The sequence below is a fragment of the Zootermopsis nevadensis genome, unplaced genomic scaffold (genome assembly GCF_977971745.1).
Source record: "Zootermopsis nevadensis isolate Lab colony 2312 unplaced genomic scaffold, Znev_1.0 Znev_ptg000061l, whole genome shotgun sequence".
Lineage (NCBI taxonomy): Eukaryota > Metazoa > Arthropoda > Insecta > Blattodea > Termopsidae > Zootermopsis > Zootermopsis nevadensis.
Genome location: NW_028259192.1, coordinates 20,886,778 through 20,911,647, shown reverse-complemented (window position 1 = coordinate 20,911,647; position 24,870 = coordinate 20,886,778). Strand labels below are relative to the sequence as shown.

At 38.0% G+C, this 24,870-nt stretch overlaps 1 long non-coding RNA gene across 1 annotated transcript in view; it reads right to left on the bottom strand.

The window, feature by feature from the left end:
* LOC110835309 (uncharacterized) overlaps nt 1-24,870 on the bottom strand; it is a 236,601-nt gene that overhangs the window by 13,533 nt on the left and 198,198 nt on the right. The window contains exon 4 of the long non-coding RNA XR_015532674.1: nt 23,692-23,789. This is a non-coding gene — a long non-coding RNA (uncharacterized LOC110835309). The remainder of the gene's footprint in view (nt 1-23,691; nt 23,790-24,870) is intronic.

Genomic DNA, 24,870 nt, shown 5'->3' with positions numbered 1-24,870 from the left:
GGTGAAGAGAAGTTTAGGCTTACTACACATTTAATAAATTGGCTGCGATGAAGAAGAATCAATGTTTGGATGCAGAGAGGACACAGAACGAACGTAAGCGGAAAATAAAATGTGGATAATGCAAAAGAAAAGAAAAATCTCAAGTTGTCATATTAGAAAACAGGCAGAGCGGAATAATGAAGGTACAAAGAGTGATTCCGGGTAAAATAAAATCTCAACTATTATAAAATTCGTAGGATTTGAGACAGCCATCTTCATTATGACAATATTCTCCTTTTATTATAGCCAATGACCGTCAAACTTTACTGAAATAGTGCGCTGTTCATTCAGTGACAGACAAATTGAAATCAGGTTCTGACGGTGGCGACGCTGGTAGCAAGAAATTTAAACGACGCTATAATGGCGCCTCTGGTGGGGTCTGGCGTGGAATCAAAGTCAGGGGGGGGGAGTCCGTGCTCTGGAGTCAGGAGGTAGGTTTCGTGTTGGTGGCTTTGGTAGGAATTTTGGCTTCAGTGACCGAGAAGATGTTTTCACATTTGTTTAAAGTAATTTTATAAAATTATGCAATTTGCAAAAATAATGCTGATATTAAATTTTATTACTGTCTTAACACAAAAATGTTTCGTTCCCGTCAACTTTAACGGATCATACGCTACTCTAGTAGGCCTACACACAAGAGTAAACGTAGTTCAAAGCCTGTAAAGGAAAGAGGAAATAGGCAAATCAAGGAATATGACGTAAGAAAATTACTTAGTAGTCTACATTTTGAGAAAACAGACAAGCAGTTAGTAACGAAAGTGCAAATAAAATCAACATTAAGGAAGAAGGGATGGATGAATAATGCAAGGAACACGGGTTTCCATTACAACAGGCACAATAATTAATGACTGTGCATCACGACGTAAGGAGGCAGAAGGAATAAATGCATATTGTAAGCTGTAAAGAATCATGACGCCGAAATTCGGAACGTGTTTAATGTAAGATTATTGATCGCACAGTTCACAAACACAAAAAAAAAAAAAGTTTTCGCTCCAAGCTGGAGAATCTTAAACTTCAACACTAATAAATACATTTATGTAGGCTCTACCTAATCAGCACAGCTCAAATAATGACTGTATTAACCTAGATACAAATTATCTACCAAAATTATCTTAAATCCTTAGCTCGTTTAGGTAGAAGTCGATACGGCGCCGAAAAATCGGATATGCGAAAAGCGAAATCACGTATAACGAGAGTTACCTGTACTCCATTGAAATTCCCATTATGATTCACAGTCATAAATTCCAAATTATATAAGTCATGGTGTATCGGAGTACCTAAAACGGCACAGAGCCTAATTTCCTCTTGCACAGATTCCTACTCTCACAAAATGTATTCTGTTAATTTTACAATTAGGTAACGCAAGTTTATAACCCAACAAAATAATGTAATAGTTACATCGATTATACACCTGAAGATGGTTCATTGAAAACCGAAACATATCGTGAAAATGATAATGCTCTAATTGAAAATCGAACATTTCGATAGAAAGAGCATCATTTTAATATATATTTTAATATATTTTAAATATTTTAAATATTAAATGTTAATTATAGTAATAATATTTTAATGTTTAATAAAATATTTTATTGTGATTAGACGGTTAAAATAAACAACAACAAAAATAATGAAAGTTAAGTCATGGGTCAGAGTACAGACCGCAAACATTACATGTCCCAGTTGCTACATGACAGGTGAATCAACCCCCATAAAGAAATAGACGTTACACTCCCATAAATGTAAAAGAAAAAAAATACGGTCTTAAAGAACTCCCTTGAAAATGGAGGAAGTAAATGTTTCTAGGACGAAAGAGACGCAGGAAGTGAAGGGCGGGCAACATAAAACTAGGCGAGACGGAAAATGCCTGCAGAGATAAGAATGGAACGTACAAAAAGCAGAGGGGAACGAGAGAGAGAGAGAATCAGAGAGCTTCAGTCCCCGGGCCAAAACCCGGGAAAGGCAACTTACAGTTTCATGCTCGTCGGTCGTATATCTGGATACAGGGAACCATGGGCCGGACAGGTGTGAGGTGGGGGTTGGGAGGGGGGGGGGACGTCACGACGGGAGAAGTTGGGAACAGTTAAAGGGAATCAGGGAATGTTCACGGCACGCAGAAGGAACGAGAAAATAGAAACAATGTTAGATCACGCACTAAAGGGAGGAAGTGATAACGCGATGGAGTGATAAAACGGCTGACGAGAAGAGACCTAGAAGCGAAGCAGAGATAAGAGACTGAATGAAGTAAATAGAACAAACAAGTAAGGAAATTCAAAAAGCGAAACATACGAAAATAAAATAAAACGAAAGATGGAACTGAAAGACGAGATTAATAAAAATCAAGAAAGCGGAATCTGTGACTGAAATATGGCGTCTATAAGATAAGCACTGGACGTTCAAATACAGCGAAAATCAAATCCACTTCGTATGACTTCGATTCCCGAACGAGCTCTTCGACTGTCAGACATTTATCTTCGTTTTATTCAGTGCCTCTCAGCGAACATCGCAGCGAATTTAAGACAGCCGATGACGACATCCGAGTCCCGATAATGACCCAGACCTGGACCAGATTGGAAAAGTGAAATATTCGCAGTAAAAATGACATTCCAATGCCGATAAAAACATCGTTCAGTACACGGACAATTGCATCTAAGCATTTCTCTACGTGCTTTGCTCAGAGGAGTTGAAATGATACCGAACAGAATAATTATCCTTCTTTAGTTTTCGTACTGATTCAGAATTAATTTGGAACACTGAAATCATCAGATATTTAAGATTTGAAGTTTTCACGGCGGTGAGTCTGCAGACAGCAATCCTTAGATATTTGTATGGAGGAAGATGATTGGTGCATGATGATAAAGTATAAGTCATCGGAAGATGATAACTACTGCATCTGGAGGCATCGGGAGATCAGATATGAAATATTTAGACTTTATTTAGATTTCGGATTAATTATGTACAATATTACAGAAAATGTTAATTGTGTGAGAAAGACACAATTATTAGTACCAGAAGAAATTGTATGCGGGAAAGAAGATTAATGTGCCCTGAATCAAGGACACAACGCTATTTCCTGAAACGTGCAAATAATTTAGCAAGGTTTTAAGATTGTAAACCTACTACGTAATATACCGACAGAATATAAGTAAATATTAGCAATGAAATTATATTATTTATTTTAATGATCTGCATCAAAGGTTAAATCGACTAATTATATACAGAACAAAAAACAAACACGAGAAAAATAAATCAAATAACAATAAACACATTATAATAATAATTACATATATAAATATTTAAAATAACCGTCAATCACAATAAAATTTAAAGATTAAAAGATTAAAATATCATATTATGTTCCCTATCGAGTACTCGATTTACATATTGGAACTTACACAACATGTTTCGGCTAAAAGTAGCCATCTTCTGGTGTATTTAAATTTTATTGTGATTGACGGTTATTTTAAATATTTATATATTTTAATACTATTCACAATATGACGCATCTACAATTCCTAATAATTACATAGTTTTGCTAAACAAAACGAGACTGATTCCTAAAAGGATGCAAACACTAAAACATAATTACTTTATAAAACACGATTAAGTGTAACCAAATGTTTGGTAAACACGTAAATATATTTAAAAACAATATTTTCAGTTTATTCATATCTGGTGAAGCGACAAATTTAACGTATTAAATCAAGGATAAACAGAGGAAAACAACTAAAATTTGAGAATGAATGCAAATTCCAACAGTTTTAAGTTAATATTAAATACAGCTTACAAAATCAGAGTGAAAAACCTGAAGGACAGAAACAATTCATACGACATAAACATGGATGACAGGATAATATTAAAACTGATGTAAATTAAACAAAGTAGAAAGAACCTGACCTAGACCGATGTTGTTATTAATGAGGAACTTGGTAATGTACATTTGGGTTCCATAGATGTAGGCAGATTTCTTGAATAGCTGAGCAACTATCATCTGAGAATATGTTAAACAATGTGGTGTTTTAAAATTCATTATCTGCCATTAATAAAGACGTGTACCATCTCATCATCACCAGAACTAACATATTAAGAGAGAGGAAATGATCACAACACATTTCATAAAATCACTTCGTGAGAGATATTAGACAGTAACGGTGATTATATGTAGCCCTACACGAATTCGTTTACAAAATTAATCCCAAGATCTCTGTGCACGAAAATACTCGTTAAAATAACACACATTTGAGACTGAGGAATTTTCATTCGGAATTAGTTCAATTTTTCCTCGTCCGGATGGAAATGGATTATGTAACAGCAACATGTTATTTTTTTTTGTACTTTTCTCAGCCCACTGGCATAAGGATTTATAACACTGAGGGTTCATAAAAATAGGGGTTGGTGTAACGCATATTAATCCAGTTTATAACAGTAATACATAAGAAGTTGTTTTATCTGTGTAGATATTGTTAACAAACGAACTTTAAGCCTGTAAATTTTATGTTATTTCCTTTAATACGGATAGATACCACTATAATGAAAAACGAAGTATAGCATCACATGTCCCTCGCAACAAAATCCCAGTTCTGAAACTTCTTCCAGGCCACTTTAACATCGATCAAACGCTCTGCTTCCGACAGCAACATCCATCGATCGGCCTAGTAAATTATTTCTATGAGAATTCAACTATTTAAAGCCCAGTGGGAAGTATTTGTACCACGTGAAGAATCGGTAAATCATTTTGTATTTATGGACTTCGTATGATTCTTAGTGTAAACAGCGATTACTTCCTTAAACAGCGTTAACCACTTTATCTTTGTAATGGTGAGGTGCTGTGTTTTCTTTGCGGTACGGACTGAATTCTTAAATGTTATTTATAAACTTCGTCTTTTACCTAAGCACTTATAACTCATTTCAGTAACCCAGCTTCACATTAAACCCGTATTAAGAAACATTAATTAATTGGTTCTAAAATCCACATCACGTACGCAAAGATTGTTATAAACGCAATGGACTTCAGTTCATGGTTCACGAAATCGTAGAATCGCAAACATTTCTTTGGACGTGACTTATTCCAGTCTTGACTGTGAACAAAGCAGAATTTCATGTTAAGTTATCCATCCTGTCAAGTAAGCCCATACAGGAATGCTGGTTCAGTTGAAGAGAACGCCCGGTATGGATATTCAATACATAAACTTGCCAGTTTCCTCTCTCAGTACAGAGATACATGTAAATCGCTAGCATTGCAATTGTGGACGTGAATGCTACAGCGCGGACACACGACGTTGGAACCGACTATTAGTCGACTGTTTTGCATTCCTATACACAGCGATGTACGATTAAACAAACGCAAAACAGACACAAGGAACAATTATATTCCCTGGTCATAAAATACGTAAATCGGACAAATCCTGAATATAACTTGTCTCCTTTCTTTTCCTGACTCACTCGAACCATGTTAGTAATTTTCTTATTATTCCCAGTGACTAACCACATCAAGTCATGCAGTCCCTCATAATAGCCACATATAGACACACCTCGTACGTAATTATAGTGGATAGACATGAATAAAGAGACAATTTGGGAGACCTATGAGTGTCTGGGAGGAAAGAATTTAAAATTAAGTAGGATTTGACGTTTTAATGGCGTTGAATACTAAAATGGTTGTCTTCTGGGTTGTTACGCCGTATAGTCTGGTAGAAGTTTACCGATAAGGGCGATGGTGAAGGCAGCAGGAACCTCTGAGACGTCGGTAAATTTCTACCATACCACACGTCGCTACAACCCACAAGACGGCAGTCTTCAAAATTAATATATGTCGATATAAGTCGCGGGCCATGTCTTCAAATTCTAAACATTACATTAATCTATAACAGACGGCAGATAACTTCTGCAGAAAGACGCTCCATCTTGCCGGCGTGGCTTTTAGATAAATGAAATGGAATGGGAGTTATCACTTCATATCTTCAGTGTCACAAGTAAGACAGAAGTAACTGCTTCACGTGGATTTAATCTCAGGAGTTGGAAAGTAATTGCTTTTCTGTGGAAGTTAGATCTTCTCATTTCGTATCGAAAATACTGAAATAATGCACGCGAGATATGATCTGTGTTTAACTAATGAACAGGCTGGAGTAATAACCGGTAAAATGGTTGTAGTCACCGAACGCTAAATAGAGCGAATACTGAAGAGACCGCCATTGTACCTACACAAGAGGTAATCAGTGCCATCTGCCTCTGATATTCGAAACACGTCGTTAACAAGGTCAATCTTAAAATATTGTCCTCCAATTTCTTTCGCGATCTTCAAATTGGATTTTTGACGTATTTGGTATTACGTTACAAGTAACTAAAAATAATATGAAAATGTTTATATTAAAAACAAAATTATACAAAGAATTAAAATCAGACTTAAATAAAAGTAGATAATATTCCCATACTTAAGTAGGTCAAAGGAAACGAGAATTTTTATCATTAAATTCTTGTTTAAAAAAAAATCTCCGTTCTGATGAAATAAAATATGTACACTCTAAGCTATAAGAAGTAACACAGGGTGGATTATGGACTGTCTGAACTGCTGAATTTATACTGTAAATAAAAAATAACAACAGAAGAGTTCTGTTTGTAATGTCTTAATATTATCAACTCTTCTTATTCGACTACCTAGTTTGCAAGACAATTCTAGACTTTGTCCAATTAGCTTCAAAGGAACGGGTACAGTATTAACCGACGTACTGATTCCTAGATCTGTCTGCAGAATTCATCTTTCAAGCGGCTTTGGTTGCCTCAATAGAGAGCAAAGTGTGATAAAAAATAGGACAACTCCTTGTAAGGTAAAGGAATTACGTCTGTCAGCTTACTTTTAATTATTATTCGTGGGGAACTACAGATGCCCGCTTTATTTAGCAACTGTTATTAAATAAATTAATTACACCAGTTATAATTAGAAACTTCACGCTCATAAATCGTCACTTACGAAGATTATAATATGAATTATGGAAAGAATAGGACGTAATAAGTTCTGAGTAAACAGATGGAGCGTTGATCCATATCGTCGAACAGGGTCCGCGTACCGGAGAATGCTACAATCTGTGCCTCAGAAGAAGAACGGTGCATGTGTGGAAACAGAGCTTCGGCACACTGAAACGCTGTGTGTTATTCAAAGACGTTATATCAAGTGAAAATGTTATTCATAAAGAACTGAACAAAGACAAGAGGGCAGAATGAATGAAAATAGAGAAGCAAAGAATCTTGCGAAAAACGGAAGAAAGAAAGACAGAGAATGGAAAAAGTCTAACAAGAGGAACGAGGGTGGGGGGGAGAATGAAACTAAGAAAATGTAAAAGGTTATTCATTAAGAAAGAACACAAGAATAGCGCAAAAAATAATAAATAAAAACAAACAACTGGAGGCAGAAAGAATCAGCTGGAAGAACGGAAACAGAATTAAGATAAAACGAAAAAAATTAAAAAGTTGTCGGAAATAAAAATCAAGAAGAAAGTTTTCCTCTTTTCTTCTGTAGAAATATTGTGAACCATGCTGCTCTGCGTTCCAGAGTACAAACGATATACGGTCCGAAAGGTTGGCATTAATTCTCCCTGGAGGATTGTTTTTTTTCCCCCAATTAATAAAAGTCGCGGTCAAGCCACCCCTTGCCCCCCCCTCCCCCAATGATCGGTTCTTGCAACGAAATCTGTAATGCAACATTAACGAAGGCGAGTATCACCCACCTCCTTCCTCGCTGTGTTTGCTGGTGCCTCGTTTCGTCAGTCACAAGACCACCCTTTGGTCTGCAACTGACGGATCCAAAGGTTGAAAGATTTTTAGATTAAATTACTCGGAAAAGTTTATTACATTCTGCGAAGTAAAGGGGACGGCCATGCTAGGATCGAGATGAAAACAATAGCTGAGGGCTACGAGCATGAAAGCAGATTAAAAAAAATCAGAAATTCGATATCCTAACTGCGAAATGGAATAACATTAAATCGTGCAAAGACAGGGGGCTGGGGTTCGTAGGAGGGAAGGGGGTGATCGTATTTGGTGGGAACTAATTAGAAAACTCCAGGGACTTGAGTTTGTTCGTCATTTCCACCACATACAATCCACTGTTTCCCAATCCGTGGAGCGCGGAAAGCTGCAGGTCCATTCGCAAATTCTATTGTAAAATATATATTTTATTATATTTATTACAAGAGTAAATTTTGAAACCAGAAACATTTTTCCTTTTTTCTCTTCCTTCTGATACGTTTATCTGTCTGACTGGTGGAGCACTCCCCCTGTCACTTCGTACCTTTATGCTCCAAATATTGTTTTCAGCGACCTATTCTCAAACATTTTCAATCTGCGCTCTGCATCCTACCATTAACATGAGACCGAGTTTCACACCCGCACAAAACAGCAGGTCTTGTATATTTTAATCTTTGTATGAAATTTCAGGATGAAGGTGGGTATGAAGATGACAAGATGCCTTCCTGGTGCTTACAGCCTCCGAATTCAAAGTTACGCTGACTCAGGCAGTAGCCACCTCTGAAACGTCGGTAAACTTATCCCAGACTACACGACGCAACAATGTAATTCGTGTTCAGAGCTGGTTTATAATTCGGCGTTAAATTCTATCAGATAAAAATTGACAAATGCTGTGGCAAAGAAGTTGGCACTCCTGCTTCGCATTCGGAGAAAATGCTCACTAAAATGTATACCCTATCGATTCCTCACCCCCTCCCCATACACGCTACATACGCCGTAAGCTACATATTTACTACACGATTCAAATTTAAATTATTATCATCATTTCTCTATTTGGTCTGCTGTAAGATCAAAGATGGTACGTATTTATGAGGCGGTTGGAAAATTAACAGCGTTATTTTGATTGGATTGCATGAAAGGGCGGACTGTCATATTGGAAGCATCACACATGTTTAATTAGATATGGTACCTAAATAAAGGCACAGACAGACATTGTATTCCTTCAGCAAAACCCCCGTAAGCAGAAATTATAATGTAATTAATTAACAAAGTTACATTATATCAAAGTTACGCTGTATCCTATATGAAATTATGCAACATATATTGCACATGAAAGGAGAACTTGCCTTCGGTAGGACACAATCGTCTTAGTAGTGGAGAATTTTCGTCTGAAGTCACAGAGGAACGTACTGCCTCCATTATCAGGGCTGAAATGAGGAATGGTTTGAAAGTATATGGTTTATATATGGATAAAGACGGATTGGATGGACGAATGGAGTATTTGTGGTTAATACAGCCGTGTTGATGGTCCTCAAATTGAAGTATAGGGGGAAGACTGCTATAAAGACGTCGCGAAACTGTGATACGACACACGGCTTACGCCTAAAACGAGGCGGTACAGTGATGATAAGATTTATTTAAACACACTATATATCATGGCTATATAAATCAATAGACGTATGTTTGAAGAGCCATGTTTCCGTCTGCAAAACAGATCAGGTTCGCAGTCTGAGCGACAAGCTGAAACAGAAACAGATGCTAACAGATTCAGCGGGAAGTCTCATGTTGGTATCCATGGTAATGGGGTGGTTCCCCTAGATAGTGCCTCGGGATATGAAAACAGAAGTCGTTCTCTGGACAGAATTTCATCATTAAACTGCCATATTAAAACAACTCATGACGCTTACAGGACACATGTTATAGACACCGTGAGGAATAAAGCACAAGGCTAATATAAAACATACTTTAACATTCAGTCCTTACCTCAAAGAAAACGCAACCCTTTTTCATTACAAAGGAAGGCTGGTTGATGCTGTTTGGGGAAATAACTGCTGCTTACCAGGAGAATCATCCTAAATCAATGAATACAGTGTGGGAAAGACGTAGAATTACTAAATACTAAAGCAGATGGTAAAAATAATTACCACTGTGAGACAAGAATTTCAAGTGCCATCCTCAAAACCCAAGTGAGGCGCAGAGATCACCACCTACTGTTTTGTTGCGCCGTGTAGTTTGGTAGAATTTTTCCCGACGTTTCAGAGGTGCTTGCTGCCTCCATCATCAGGGCGATCTCTACCCGGAGAACAAACACGGAGCACAGTCAACACCATGCTCTTCGCCACGAGAATCTCGCATCTCACTGTCAGTATACGAGTAGCCACTGAAAATGTCTTCTTTAATACCAAATGCGTCCTTGTGTCTGTCAGCTGTGAAGCTTGCTTATTGATTTTAATACAAAGAAGCAGCGTCAAAATATTAATATTAAAATTAAAATGCATATTAAGGAAACAGGGTATGGGGCTGAGGGTAGGGACCAGTGGCGGTGAACACGTAAATAAAAATCCAGTTTCGTAAGAGGGGAGAAATTTCTTGACAAACTATGCTCTCATTTAGTAACATGAGCGATACATAGTTGCAGTGACTTAAAAATGTATATCCCTGAAGCAAGAATTACATAATGCCATCTTTAAAATTGTGGCGGATTTTTAAGGAAAAATATATCTGCCGCAAAAATCTTTTTTTTTTAAATTTAATTGTAGAAAGATTTTAACTTTCATCCACTGCCGGTGTTGCAAATGTATTATATGCTAATTCAGGTAGTTAAGGAAAAAAATTATAACAAGCGTAAAGTTTGGCCATCCATAATCTACAATGAGTATTAATAAAGTAGATAATTGTAATAATTTGGGGAAAAATTAATCTTGTATGATTTTTTAATTTTTACAACCTTGAAAATAACGTTGTTCTGGGTTCTGGCATTTACTGAAGAATTTACAAGGCGACAAAACCCAGAAGAGCTTAGTCATAATCCACTTTATATTTTGAATAACCCATGTGTAATCACTGATACACGCTTCAATATCATCCCAAACGTTTTGGGGGGCTGTTTCGAAAGAATATGACGCAAATAACATAGAAAATTGAACATGGAGTTGATACGTCCCTCGTAACAAACAATTTACCAGACTACACGACGTCACAACCAAGTAAACCAAATCCAAACAAACAGTACATTTAAACCACTTAAGTATGGAATGTCTTCAGCCGTAGGATACATCAGATATGATTTTTTATAATGAATTTTCTCGCAGCTGGATATAAATAAGTTATCACGAGTTTAAAGAGAATAGAAAATTTTCTCTTAATTTCCTTCCTAAATTGGCAAGGATTTTTTTTTCCTTCCACCTGCACAGGGCGAGAATAGCACAATTAATTTCTTGCTGAAAGTTTCTTTCAACTGTGCAGAGTTTCGAAACTTCAAATTATTTTCTACGCCAACAAAGACAGTACTCCAGTGAACAAAATAATTAGAGGTGCACGTAATTAGACAAAGCAGAGACTTGAGTTCCACTTTCAATCAAATTCTGGGCCATACAACGGTGAAATATGGCTACTGTGCATTCAGAATTAACACTGTGCAGCTATGTGGTAACTATATGTACCACATTCTTTAACAATCACTAACTTTGCATTCTGTACTTATGAATTCCGTATGGTTTTCACTAAAACAGGGACTATTTCCGAAAACAGCATTAACCAATTGATCGTTTTAATGGTGACGAATTGGGTTTTCTTCCCGGTACGGCCTGAATTCTTAAATATAATTCCTCTTTTGTCTGCCGGACCGCTGGCTAGTAGTCAGTGCGCACCCGGAAGGTCCAGCGACCGGCCATCTCGACACAGGTTTTCCTTGGTTTTCCTCTTTCTTCAAGCAAATGCTGAGATGGTTCCTAAGTTCCAAGTTGCCACTGCAAGCTTCTCATGCAGCCCTCCCGATGTAAATTAATCAAAATTTACCACCCCTTAACGCCGTCAAAATTTACCCCCCCCCACTCCCCTCAGTAGGAACTTCTAAATTATGTATTAAACTTCCAAATTAATAGCCTCAGCTTTCGCTAATACAAAATTTCAAAATTCCGTATTTTATGCCAATCATCACACTAACGCCTTCACTCTTACTTTATCCTTAACAGAAGGACGAGCGTTCATTGCCTGGGACCTTCTAACTATAAGATGCTCTTTCTCCCCCCCTGAAATCGAAGTGTCTCTCACTTCTCTCCCACCAATTTTCTCTTTGCAAATTCCACTCTTCTGCTATCCTTCTTATCTTTCTCTCTCTCTGTCTATCGTCTTTGAAGACGATGCTCCTCAAAACAATGTTTAAGAATTCAGTCCGTACCGCAAAGAAAACAATTCTCCAACGTTACAACGATCAACTGGTTAATGCTGTTTAAGAAAGTAATCGCTGTTTATTCTGAGAATCGTTCGACGCCCATAAATACAACCTGAAATCGACCGTGACATGGTGACCACATTTTCCTCCGAAACGCTAAGGTCTACTTACAAGTCCCCAAGGCGTTACTACCTTGAAGACCAAAACCACCAAAGAGACATCCATTTTAATGCTGTGCTACCGTCTCCGTACGTGCCTTCCCATTAGACACGATCTAGTACGTGTCTGCCACAAATTATTGTTCTAATGGCAACAATGTTGAAACTTAGAGCGGAACTGAGGTTCTAAGCACTCGTAGACTTATAAAGGCATCGTTAGTTATTCTGTGTTAACAGGACGTTATCACAGGGCAACTAACACTGTCTATATATAGTCCTTTGCAGCGAAACAGACTGAAGCCGTGTGTTGAGACGAAACTCTGCAAGGATGAGGGAAGCCATTGTATACTCAGGACGACTCTAAAAACTGAATAGTAACGTTATTATGGTAATGAATAACATTGAAAACATTAATTGGAATTACTAAATGTGTTTCGTTGTCGTGACACGGAAAAATCTTACTGATACTGTAACCAAATTTGAGGAAACAGAAACTGATATTTTTTACTTAGTACTAGTGATGGTGTTAGAACAACGTATTACCAAATCACTTTTCGTAAAGACAAGTCTACAGTTCTATCATTCGCCAGTTCAAGAAAGCTTAGAGTTTCCAAAGATAAGAAATTCAGAATAATATTTAAATGTAAATTCTGTATGGGAAAAAATTATCGATGTCTATTAAATTTCACTCTTTCAATTGCGTATGGTTTATAGACTAAAACAGACACAAGATGACAATAAAACATGAGTAGGTTAAGACGCCGCTCAAAATAGTCCTAGAATTCATCTTGAGGCATGTTAAGAGTCCAATAACAGCTGAATAACCTAACCATGATTCAAACAAGTTAACAGGATAACTCTGCACGTCCTTGCAACCCAAAGATTATATTTACATCAGCATTTTAAGTACATTTTAGTTGGCCTATTTATCATTTTAAATTCATCTACATAACACACAAATGTATGCATCTAACGCAATAACAGACACATTCTCGTAGAACAGTTACTGCGAAATGAACTTCGTTTAGTAATAACATAACGACCTTTAAAGCTTATTGTAACTTACGACATTCTAGCACTAAGTCAAAGAATTATCTTTGATTCTCTTGTATAAAATCATTCAAACCATACGCGCTAAAAAAATCCAATATTCAAATCTCAATGACAGAATAACTGAAGCATTTTAAGAATGAACACATTTTTAAATCAGACTTCGCAGTAATATTCCTTTTCGTTTCAGGAAGAAATACGTCAGACTCTTCGCGAAATGTTGTAATGAAGCAATCGCAGTTCGCGCCGTCCGTGTCTGTCACACAGAGTGCTTCAGAGTAGCAAAGTCGATGTCCTCTTTCGGCTCCTCTTTTTATCCTCCCATCTAACTTGGCAAAAAAGTTTCTGCCTCGTTATCCTCTCTGGCGGGAGTGTGCTAGCAGTAATGAGGTAGCCAGCTGGGATCGCCCTGACTGGCGGGGAATAAATATATTATTTAATAAACAGAGGCGCTATTTTAAGTAATAAACCACAATTACCAGACAAGGCGAGCTGGGCATGAACGTCCTCTTAGAGACGATAACACGTTCAGACCGCGATTTATTACTATTCTGTACCACTTACATAAGGTGTGGGCAGAGCGTTCATGTTAACAGTGTTAGCCACGTTAGCCAGGCTAACACTTCGAAGAATTTATAGTAAAAAGTCATCAGTCTTACTTTCCTGGTTCAGTGGAAAACCAACAGAACCGGTCGTATAAAATGAGTCTTTAGCCAACTCTAGTTAGCCAAGCGCTCGCCGCGAGCGTAAGCAACGCTTCTGAATAAATAGTTTCGGACAGCCGACAAGGAGCGATCCTTCAGCTTGGACGATGAACACGGGGACAACGATCCCTTATAGGAAAAGAGACGTATTTTACGAAATGTAATTCTACGTAGAGCTGATGCTGTGTAAAAAGGAAACAAAAGTGGTTTTTGCGGAGAATTTCTCGACTAGATGAGCAACCAACAGGGTTATGTCCCATGAAATTAGTTGCTTTTCATTAACTACTTACTTCGTTTTTGTTCCAGACGGTGGACAACCTTAACGGGCCACATTTATTTGAAATGCAGAGACCATTAAAGTAGAGCAATGTATCATGTTTACTCATTTCGAAAGCACTGCTGTAAGGCTTCGGCTGTAGGCAACCCGCATTATTTAACTGGTTCCGCCATGGATAGAGCAGTCAGGGTGCCCTAACCACGGGATATATGTACGTATATGTGTGCTCAGCTCTGCTTTCAAACACAACACAACGAAACAACTGCGAGATGCATCAGCCTTCGTTTTCATGCAGTAAATATTCTATGTAGAATTAAATGCCCGTATCTGATATTTGCTCCGTGCAAGAGCGGTTTATAAAAATACCTCTAAAAATGAACTCTAAATCAGTGCATGGTCATTTACTAGGCAACAGTCCGTCAAGAACGGCGGGAAAATTTAAAGAAGAACAAAGTTGTTATTGAAAAGTGAAACATAGATGCGTATGAAAATTAAAATCATCAAGTCTTCTGCTTCTGCGCACTGTTCTCAAAATTAAATTTAAGTAATGTTGTATAAAAAAAATATTTAAATCTCTACTTATCTTTGCTCAATTAAAGAATATAATAGTTTTTCACGTGCTTCAATCTCAAATTGCGACGTTACATCGACGCTGTAACAACCGAGCTTCGTTGTATCACTGCAAGATACAGATACTGACCGACGTTTCAGATGAACTTACTTCCGATGTCGACAGGTTGTGAAAAAGGCAGTTGCTCGTATGAAACGTCAGTCTGTATCAACCAGGAGACAGCTAGCTATCTTTATATAATTAAAATCCGCAATTCGCATACATATTATTTTTTATTTTACGTAACAAGAACATTACAGTAAGCCTATAATGAAACAATTTACCTCAAGACGGAATTAGAAGATAAAGTTCTGTCAAACATGAAACCAATAACCTGGACACAGGTGGATAACCAACTGCCGAAACGTCATGCATACTTCAGATAATGGATAATATGCAACATAACACTGATACGTATTTTTTCTACGCGTACTCGTGGTCTGGCGGTTAGAACGCTGGCCTTGTAATCCTGGGGCCTCGGGTTCGATTCTCGGAGGTGCCCGAATTTATAACTTGTGTTGGGCAAGACCGTGGTCTAGGCATCACGGAGTTTTCCTCCGGGGTCTTCCCCGGTTTCTCCGTGGCATCCCAACAATTACTCCATTGACACACAGAAGAAGGCAATGGCAAACCACTTCTGGATCATCTGCTAAGAACGTATATGAACAGGTCCCAGTCCGAGAAAAGGATGGAAGGATCCTGTTCATATGGACCTGTCGTCAGACAGAACACTAAATAATATAATAATACTCATTTATTTAACCGATTACCATAACTCGTCCGTCCCACGGTGTTTTATAAGCAGCAGAGCCACGGAGAGAATTGCATAGCGGACAAATACATCTAATGGCGGAACAAAAAATGCATACTGTATTCTGCTGACGAAAATAAACTAAGATGGAAGAAAATAAGAGTGGACTACTCTGATTCGAAGTTCAATTTTTCACTCTTTTTAGCGATTACTTGGATCTGAAAGCCAAAAACCCGTTTTGTTTTGCTTCACATCAGAGGATGATACTGAGCTATTGTGCACGGTTAGAGAGATCAGGAGAATCAGAATAATGACGATAAAAGTTTTTTTCTCCATCGAACGATGTTTTCCTTACAGCAGATCTTAGAGGTTCTACAAGGAACAATGGTGTATCTGGCAAAATCCTTTTGGGATCCTACTGGGATTAATGCTGAACGGAAACAAATCGGGATTATAAAGCTTTAGGGACCAACTCAAAGGAGGGAAAGCAAGGAGCACAAACAAGACACAGATGTTAAGCTGAAGAAGGATGGAGATTCACAAAAATATGTAAAAAGGAGAACAGATAGAAGGTACAGACAGGAGATTAAACACAAACACCATGACATCAAAGAAGAGCACGGAGGAGTGAAAGTAAATCTCCGTGCATTTTTAACCTCGGTAGTACGAGGCTCGTCCACAAAGTAAGTTTCCCTGGGGCCGTTTACAGAAACAAAACACAATTTCATGGAAATATTTATTGCAACAGATACAGCAAGTGTCCAGCTATTTTTCAACATATTCGCCACCGGAATTGAGACATTGGTCATACCGTGGGACCAACTTTTGAATACCTGTGTCGTAGAAGTCTGCCGCCTGGGATTGGAACCACTGTGTGACAACCATCTCCGCCTCTCTGTCATTCTCAAAACGCTGACGCTGACCGGACAGGAATTTCTTGAGGTGTAGGAAAAGATGGAAATCACTGGGAGCGAGGTCCGGGCTGTAGGGTGAATGATTAAACACCTCCCAGCTGAACTCCTGCAGGAGACTTGCTGTCCATCGAGCCGTGTGCGGCCTAGCGTTATCACTGACCGCACTTCACAGTCGGCGGGAGCTGGAATAAGAACCTCCATCTTCAACAGCTGCAACGATGCTACTGTGAGAACGCGGGAGGTGCCGTTAGTGCATGCGCCATGCTACGTCATTGCTCTATCACGTACGCACAGTCGCTTCGCGCAATATACGGTTTGCTAGCTGTGGGACGAGTCGGTAACTTACTTTGCGGACGGGCCTCGTAGATGGAGGCGAGTATCAGCTGTAAGCTTCGGCCGCCTTAACTCAGGGGAAAGAGCCACCATTAAGCACAAGAGGCTGGGTGAATCCACAGCCGGTGTAGACGTGGTCATGAAGAGAAACTACGCTAAAGACGAAGGAGATCGAATGAAGGTTCCCCAGCCCTTAACCAATTACTTTACTAACGAAGACGTCACGAATAAAAACTAAAGTGAGGCATGATAACGCATAAATAAATAAACGAGCAGATGTAAAAAGTAAATAGTAGTTTAAATGTCGGTGTGTATGAAAACGAAGTATTTCAATTTAAACAATTTTTTTTAAAAAAAAACACGTTTCGAATGGAACGAGTCAGGAGATGGCGTCGTTACGTCCAGAAATATGACTTCCGTTCACGAGATAAGAACGGACTGTCCGACGTACGATTTGCTTAGTTTAGTGTACAAGGCAGAATCGATCTGTCGGTCTTCGCTTCATGTTGAACCTAAAAAGATTCAGAACTCCCGAGTTCCAACGGAGAGGCTTCTACCTACTGACAAGTGTCTTTATTTGAGACATTTCTACTGACACCCAGAACATGAAAGGCAAGAACACTCTAGTGTGATAACGTCATAAGAAACATTTCTCCAAACTGATTCCTACACAATAGCGTTATATATCTTCACAACATAAAATACCATAAATATTTCCTCTTTGCATTACCATACTTCACAATTAACATTTTTCAAAATCTTCGGAAAGTAATGACGATGTCTGTCTTCTAAGTAGTAACGCCATACGAATTTGCAGGCACATACGAACGTTTCGGAAGAACATTCTGTCCCCATCTTCTGAACCTTAAATACTCGATAACGAAAGTTTATTTCTTTAAATCAGTTAGGAAAGCCTTAAAAATCGTGAGATAAATTTAACTCCTGGGCAATGCATTTAATTCAGACACTTGACAGAGCTTCTGGATTTTTGTTTTGCGTATCTCTGGTCAGAAGCAAAAGCCTGCCTGAGAAAGATAAAGTAATCTGTAGATTCATAATACTAACTATACAATAAAATTTGGGATTTATAGTATTCCCATCGTCGCCGACCACTGGCTGGAAGCCAAGGGTTTGGTTACATGGACTCAAGAGGGAACAGATATCCTCCTCCTATTTCATAAAAATATAAATTAACTGAAATGAATTCTATGCTAACAGAATCTGATGGTTCAACACAGTTGATGTCAACCTCTCCACTGGCTACTATCCTGAAATTCTCTTTTACACTTCCTATATTTCCATCAAGTTCTCGATCTTGAGATGGACGTTTTACAAAATCATACATATATTTATTCTTCAAGTCTATACACAAACTATATTAATATTGATGTTAAAAATTAAAATTGATATAAATATTTCGCGCTATTCATCGTTTCCTCGATGTTACAATTTGCGCTATATATTACAACATGTTTCGATGTCTCAGCATCATCTTCAGGTTTTATTTTTAAAACTATTCAATATTTTTTAATGCACGCTTTTCAGTATTTGTAGATTGTAGGTTGTTGTTGTGGATGTTCCTTTAATCTTCTGATTCTTTTGCATATTATGTGGCGTATTATGTTATTTGTTTATTATTTCTGTGAAATTATCAACAATATAATTAAAATTATTAATATTATTTTTATGTAAATGAGTTTGGATATTGTTATAAAATTCACTATAAACATAGAAACACAATAAAAATAAAACCTGAAGATGATGCTGAGACATCGAAACATGTTGTAATATATAGCGCAAATTGTAACATCGAGGAAACGATGAATAGCGCGAAATATTTATATCAATTTTAATTTTTAACATCAATATTAATATAGTTTGTGTATAGACTTGAAGAATAAATATATGTATGAATTGAAAACACAAACATGACGCATCTAAACTATAAACATAGTTTTACAAAATGTTTCAAACACTTTGTTACTCGTAAGAAATCAAGAAGTTCCTTTTCATATAACATAAGAATTATTAAATAAGCTCTATTAGAATACAGTTCACATACTGTGACAGTGGACTTCAGTAAAAATCTTCGTAGGGCTGCAAATACCCACAACCGTAGATAAAGCATGTGATTGACAGAAGTACGTTCGGTTGGTCACAGGAACGCGTAACACAACTGGCAATTTCGAATCAATAAAACAGAAGGGAAATGCGAACTCTTGTCGAGAGGCATAAATTATGCACGGACACTGCATCGAGCAGAAACGGGAGATCGTTGTCAAACCAAGTTTCATCCCTGGTAGACGCATCTCGAAGCGTCATTCCAAAAGCACCATCATGTTACTTAAAACGTTTTCGGACAGAACTTATCAAACGCGCTTTCAGTCAAAAATTATTAAAATATTTCCTGTCGAAAAGGTCTTTTATTATTATTATTTTTTTAGTGTTTTGTCTGACGACAGGTCCATATGAACAGGATCCTTCCATCCTTTTCTCGGACTGTGACCTGTTCATATACGTTTTTGGCAGATGATCCAGAAGTGGTTTGCCATTGCCTTCTTCTGTGTGTGAATGGGATGCCACGGAGAAACCGGGGAAGCCCCCGGAGGAAAACTCCGTGTTGCCTAGACCACGGCCTTGCCCAACACAAGTTATAAATTCGGGCACCGCCGGGAATCGAACCCGAGACCCCAGGATTACAAGGCCAGCGTTCTAACCGCTAGACCACCTCATCTTATTATTATTTAGTGTTCTGTCTGACGACAGGTCCATATGAACAGGATCCTTCCATCCTTTTCTCGGACTGTGACCTGTTCATATACGTTTTTGGCAGATGATCCAGAAGTGGTTTGCCATTGCCTTCTTCTGTGTGTGAATGGGATGCCACGGAGAAACCGGGGAAGCCCCCGGAGGAAAACTCCGTGTTGCCTAGACCACGGCCTTGCCCAACACAAGTTATAAATTCGGGCACCGCCGGGAATCGAACCCGAGACCCCAGGATTACAAGGCTAGCGTTCTAACAGTTAGACCACCGTGGCGGTACGAAAAGGTCTTACCACATATAAAATAGTCATACCTTCAGAATGAACTTTAAAGTGAAAAAGGCCAGAGCAACATAATTTATGACAGCCAAGAAACGGAGACAATTATACAAATTAGTAACTTACGTATCTCATAAAATTACTTGCATTCAGTAGAGATTTACATTTTTCGAAAGTTTTAACACTACCCATAAAAGATTTGTATCACCGCCAAGTTTGTAATCCTTAACTGGTATAAAACTGTTTCTTACCACGTCTGTAGAAGAGATAATCTATCCGCATATCAAATTTGAATCATATACGAAGAACACTCGTTATGCAGCAAACGGCGAAACACGATAGAATTTATGCATTCTAAGCTGAACATTCTGTATATACACGAGAACAAAATAAAACCTGCCAAAGCGAGAGGAATCCCCTTACAAAGGGAGGAAGCATGATTAATCTCATACCCAATGCAAAGACTTAAAGAAACGTGGTTTTGTGAAAATTGGCATAGAGCAATATTTTACACCTTTCTTCTACAGGATTCAAGAATATGGAAACTTTATAAGAATATGTCTGGCATTTTCATGAAATATACCGTACGTAGGTGGTATTTCTATTTGTTGCACTCTGCGCTGTGAAGGCCGTGGGAGGGGAGTGATCTACTGCTCTAAGTTATAGGTAGTGAAAAGATACATCAAGAATGTGAGAATGTGAGAATGTGAGTGTGGTGTCTCTGACGCGTACAATGTAGGTTCATGTGGCACTTGTACGTAGTTTACGAGCGACATCGAACTTCCGAACCCTGGAAAAGTTTCTCAGGGGAACTTTTACCATTCACCGAAGTCGACTTTCTGGCCTAGACTGAAATTAATGATCTATCGAATAGGAATCGAGAGTATCATATCATTTCCTTGTGACATTGTTTCTTTAGATATGTCACGTACAAAACTGAAGTTGTGGGCGTACGTTTCATTACAGTCTGACAGCGCATACATCGATGTGCACCCAAGTCGGCATGCCTGTTCCTGGAGAGCACCAATACATCTTTAAAAAGCGTCCTGGTTTCAAAACCCGGAGAAGGTGTTTTCTACTTTTTCGAAAATGAGCGTGACAGACGAACGTCGCGAAAAACAGAGTTGATAGTTTCGGCGAGGCGATTACAGGAATTACAGGAACAGTATTCGGTTTGATTTTCAAGTGTACATGTTTCGTTTAGCGTTAAAATAATAAATTGTTCTGTGATACTAAACGATATGTAGCGAATGATCAGGGGTTTGTCCTCACTTGTACCCAAACGACGTATTTAAGTTATATCACAACCGAAGTAAGATCTACTTATTGTAGCAGTGTTTATCAACAACACGAAGAATCATGAAAGAGCTGTCGAGATTTTGTCAGCGCATTGCAGAACCATCATTTGTCTCGAAGTAAAATAAGGAACACGAGCCATGTTTTATTGAGGGTGCAGGCCCTCATGATGACTAGTATAAAGACAGCTATCTTGCTGGATCTTGCGACTTGTAGCCAGGTGGATACTGACTAATGTATCAGAGAAGCTTACCGACATCAGGACGATGACGCCATCTCCTCAGCCATGTTTATTTCAGAGACAAACACCACTGCGCAGATTCCAGTTTAAGAGCGTCATGGCTTAGACCATCACCAGTTTCCAGGCACATTCCCTTCCACCCACAGGAAACTCATCTTTCTTATCTATTGTTCCTTGGCATTGTCCACACTTTGGTTCTCCGACTATTCGCTTTATTAGAAGCCTTATTCCTCTACGCCTTTAACCTGCGTCTCATATATCCTTCTCTTCTAAATCTTTTGTGCAGGTTCGTTGTGTAAAGAGAGAGAAAAATCCAACTCACGTGAATTTTTAACAAAACACCGAGACACAAGTTGTGAAATAGACCTTCCATAATACCATTTGTTTTCGCAGCTTGTAAATTCAATGCACCCAGTTTTAAAATAAGTCTTAATACAAATTATAAACTCTTTAAATAAATCATAAATTCGCAAGAGAGCGTGTAGATAAACACATCTGCAGATCGTTCTTTCATGTGAACCCTGACTTTGTATTTTGCCATCCTTCACTGTTATGTTTTCTTTTATTTGTCCTTATTCCTCTTCATCATCTTTAGCAGATTCCGCTTTTGTCTTCAAACTCCACACTTACCCCTAACATTCATTATCTTCTCTCCAAGAAATACAAAAATACTAAACAAAAATTAATTTCTGGACCCAGGCTGCGTGATTAATATCATGATAATGAGTGTGAATCTGCAGTATTATATTTCACTATCATTCCTGCTACATGCCCATTTAATCTTCGTTAATGTAATAATTGCAATAATAGTTATATATGGTAAAGAACACAAATTGCAAAGTTCCTCGTTTTTCGATAAGACAGGAAGACAGTAAGAAGAAACATACGCAAAAAGACAACGAAGAGATGGGATGAAGTGAAAAAGAGGGAAGACGAAATTAATAAGAATTGAGAGATAAAAGAAGATAAAGAATAGAACTGTAAATGAAAGAAAATAGAAAGAGAGAGAAGCAAATTAGAAATAAAACAAACTATGAGACAGAAAAAGAGATGAATAGAAACGTGTGAAAAAGTTGAATCGGCTCTGCAAGGGGCTGACAGCGGTTGACGCTTTGTGAGGAGCAGGTGCCAGTCATAACTACGCGGTGTCAGGGTCCCCGGGAGAGGACTTGGTGCAGCCTCTCGGCTGCTCAGATCTGGACCAGATCCCTGGGACAGGGACTGGGATAGGCCTTCACGCACGCAACGGTGCATCAAGGAAGCTAGTGCTCCACGTAGTTTGTAGCGCGTCACTCTTTTATCAAGATCTAATCTGCGGTTTATCCTATGCAGTCGGAATAACGACGTCAAATACCGTAATGTAAGAAGGACAAATCATCTTCCTTCATAGACAATGAGCAATACGTTTATTTAAAAAATTGCCATGATACTATGAGAGTCTGCCTAGCTGAATATAATCACTTAAAAATCAATGTAGGCGTAAAATTATTCCATTATTTCAAAGGGGCATACCGTCTGAAACATTTCCCACGAACTTACTGTTTCCATCTTCAACCCCGAAGATGGTTTCTACACAAAGTTACAACCCAGAAGACCAACATCGACATCATGTACGAAAATTTCAAGCAGTTTTATATTAATTTTTAAATCAAGTTATGTGTCTTTCATTAAGTTAATAAAATTTGAATTATATTTTTAATCCCTTGGTCCTAAACTTTAAAGCCCTCTCAAAAGTTTCTGAACGTTTTAATTCACTATGATATGAAAACTGAGTCACATATTACCATATTAATTAAATACCCACAGTAAGTATTAATTATGATTCATTAAACACATCTACCTGGGAAATAATCTAAAAATAATTTTGTTTTATAAGCAGGGCAGAAAGTAATTAAAATTCTATTCATCGTTACTTTAGTCTGAGTTCTAACTAATTTGCCTTATCATAAAAGGATTAAGGAATATTCTCCATTATATATTATGCACTATTCATCGTCAAAGGTAGAAAGTAAGCCAGACAGATGGGAATCTAAAGCGATTTCATTACTCCCCCGACAATAGCTTTGAACATTGAGTCCAGGTCAGCAAATGGGAAGCAGAGAGTGAGATACAAATTACCACTTAACAGTGACATCAGCTGTGTAGCTTACCTGTACATTCGATGTGTTTCACTGCCATTCTACCGTTACCATAGTGACGGATGACCGACCCTGCCTCCGTACCTCGACTGACACAATGCTGCTGCCATCTGTGAACAAAAAACCGTCAAACTTCAATTAAAAATAGTTCCAAGGGGAAGTGACCTACATTTAGGAGACCATTAAATTTATTTAACATTCTCAGTCACAAATTCGTTGCTAACCAGCCAAATGAGGGGGGAGGGAGGAGAAAAGAGTGCATAAGGAGGCTTGCTCTCCCTTCATCCTTCCAATTATCACTTCCCCTCTTACTGTGACGTAACTCAGATTCTGGGATATTTCTCGTCCTGTATATGTATTTTTGTAACATAGAAAGTTTAATTTATTCCCATCTTCAAATACTTAGTTAGCATCACAATGAGAGATTTGCTAACGTTGCACAGTAAACAAAGTGCAGAACAGATTAAATAATGAGATTAATTGCTGTAATGCAGTTCGGAATCGTCACTTTCAATGTCCTTTCCTGTTAATCATTAACTGGTCAAGCTATCAATCAACATAATACACTCAGACCTACCAAAAGCCTTGTTAATTAAATCATAAATGAATAAATAATACAAACAGGAGGAGTAACGAATATATTTTATAAATTCATATGAAGATATATAATCTACATATAAAATCCTCTAATATTTTCTTGATATATATTCGTCAGTCTAGTCATATATGTGCCTTCTGTTTAGGCCTGTTGTAATAAATACATTTTCGCCGGATCAAACAAACAAGTTCCAATTAGGAAATTCTCGACCCATGATATAAGTCGACAGAACAAATTTCTGTCCCCCTAATTTTGTTCAGGATCGCACTGACATTTGTTAAAATTACACATAAATTTTACTTGGTTTTTCAGCTGCTTCGTGTATAAATAAGCTGCTTAGCAATTTAGTGTGCAGTTTTCTGACTTCAACTGAACGCACCTTCTCTCATGTTTACAAAAAAGCGATGCGTTTCTGTTTACCAGACTGTGGTCAATTTTCTGGACTGATGTGTTTTAGTGAGCAGCTGAATTTAAGAAATATCTCGAACAACGGAACTTCCACACCTGCGTTTTATTTCCAAGATTTTCTGACAAATAAGTACGAAACATATATTTATTTTAAATGTCACCACCAGGGTCAACAGATATTTCCA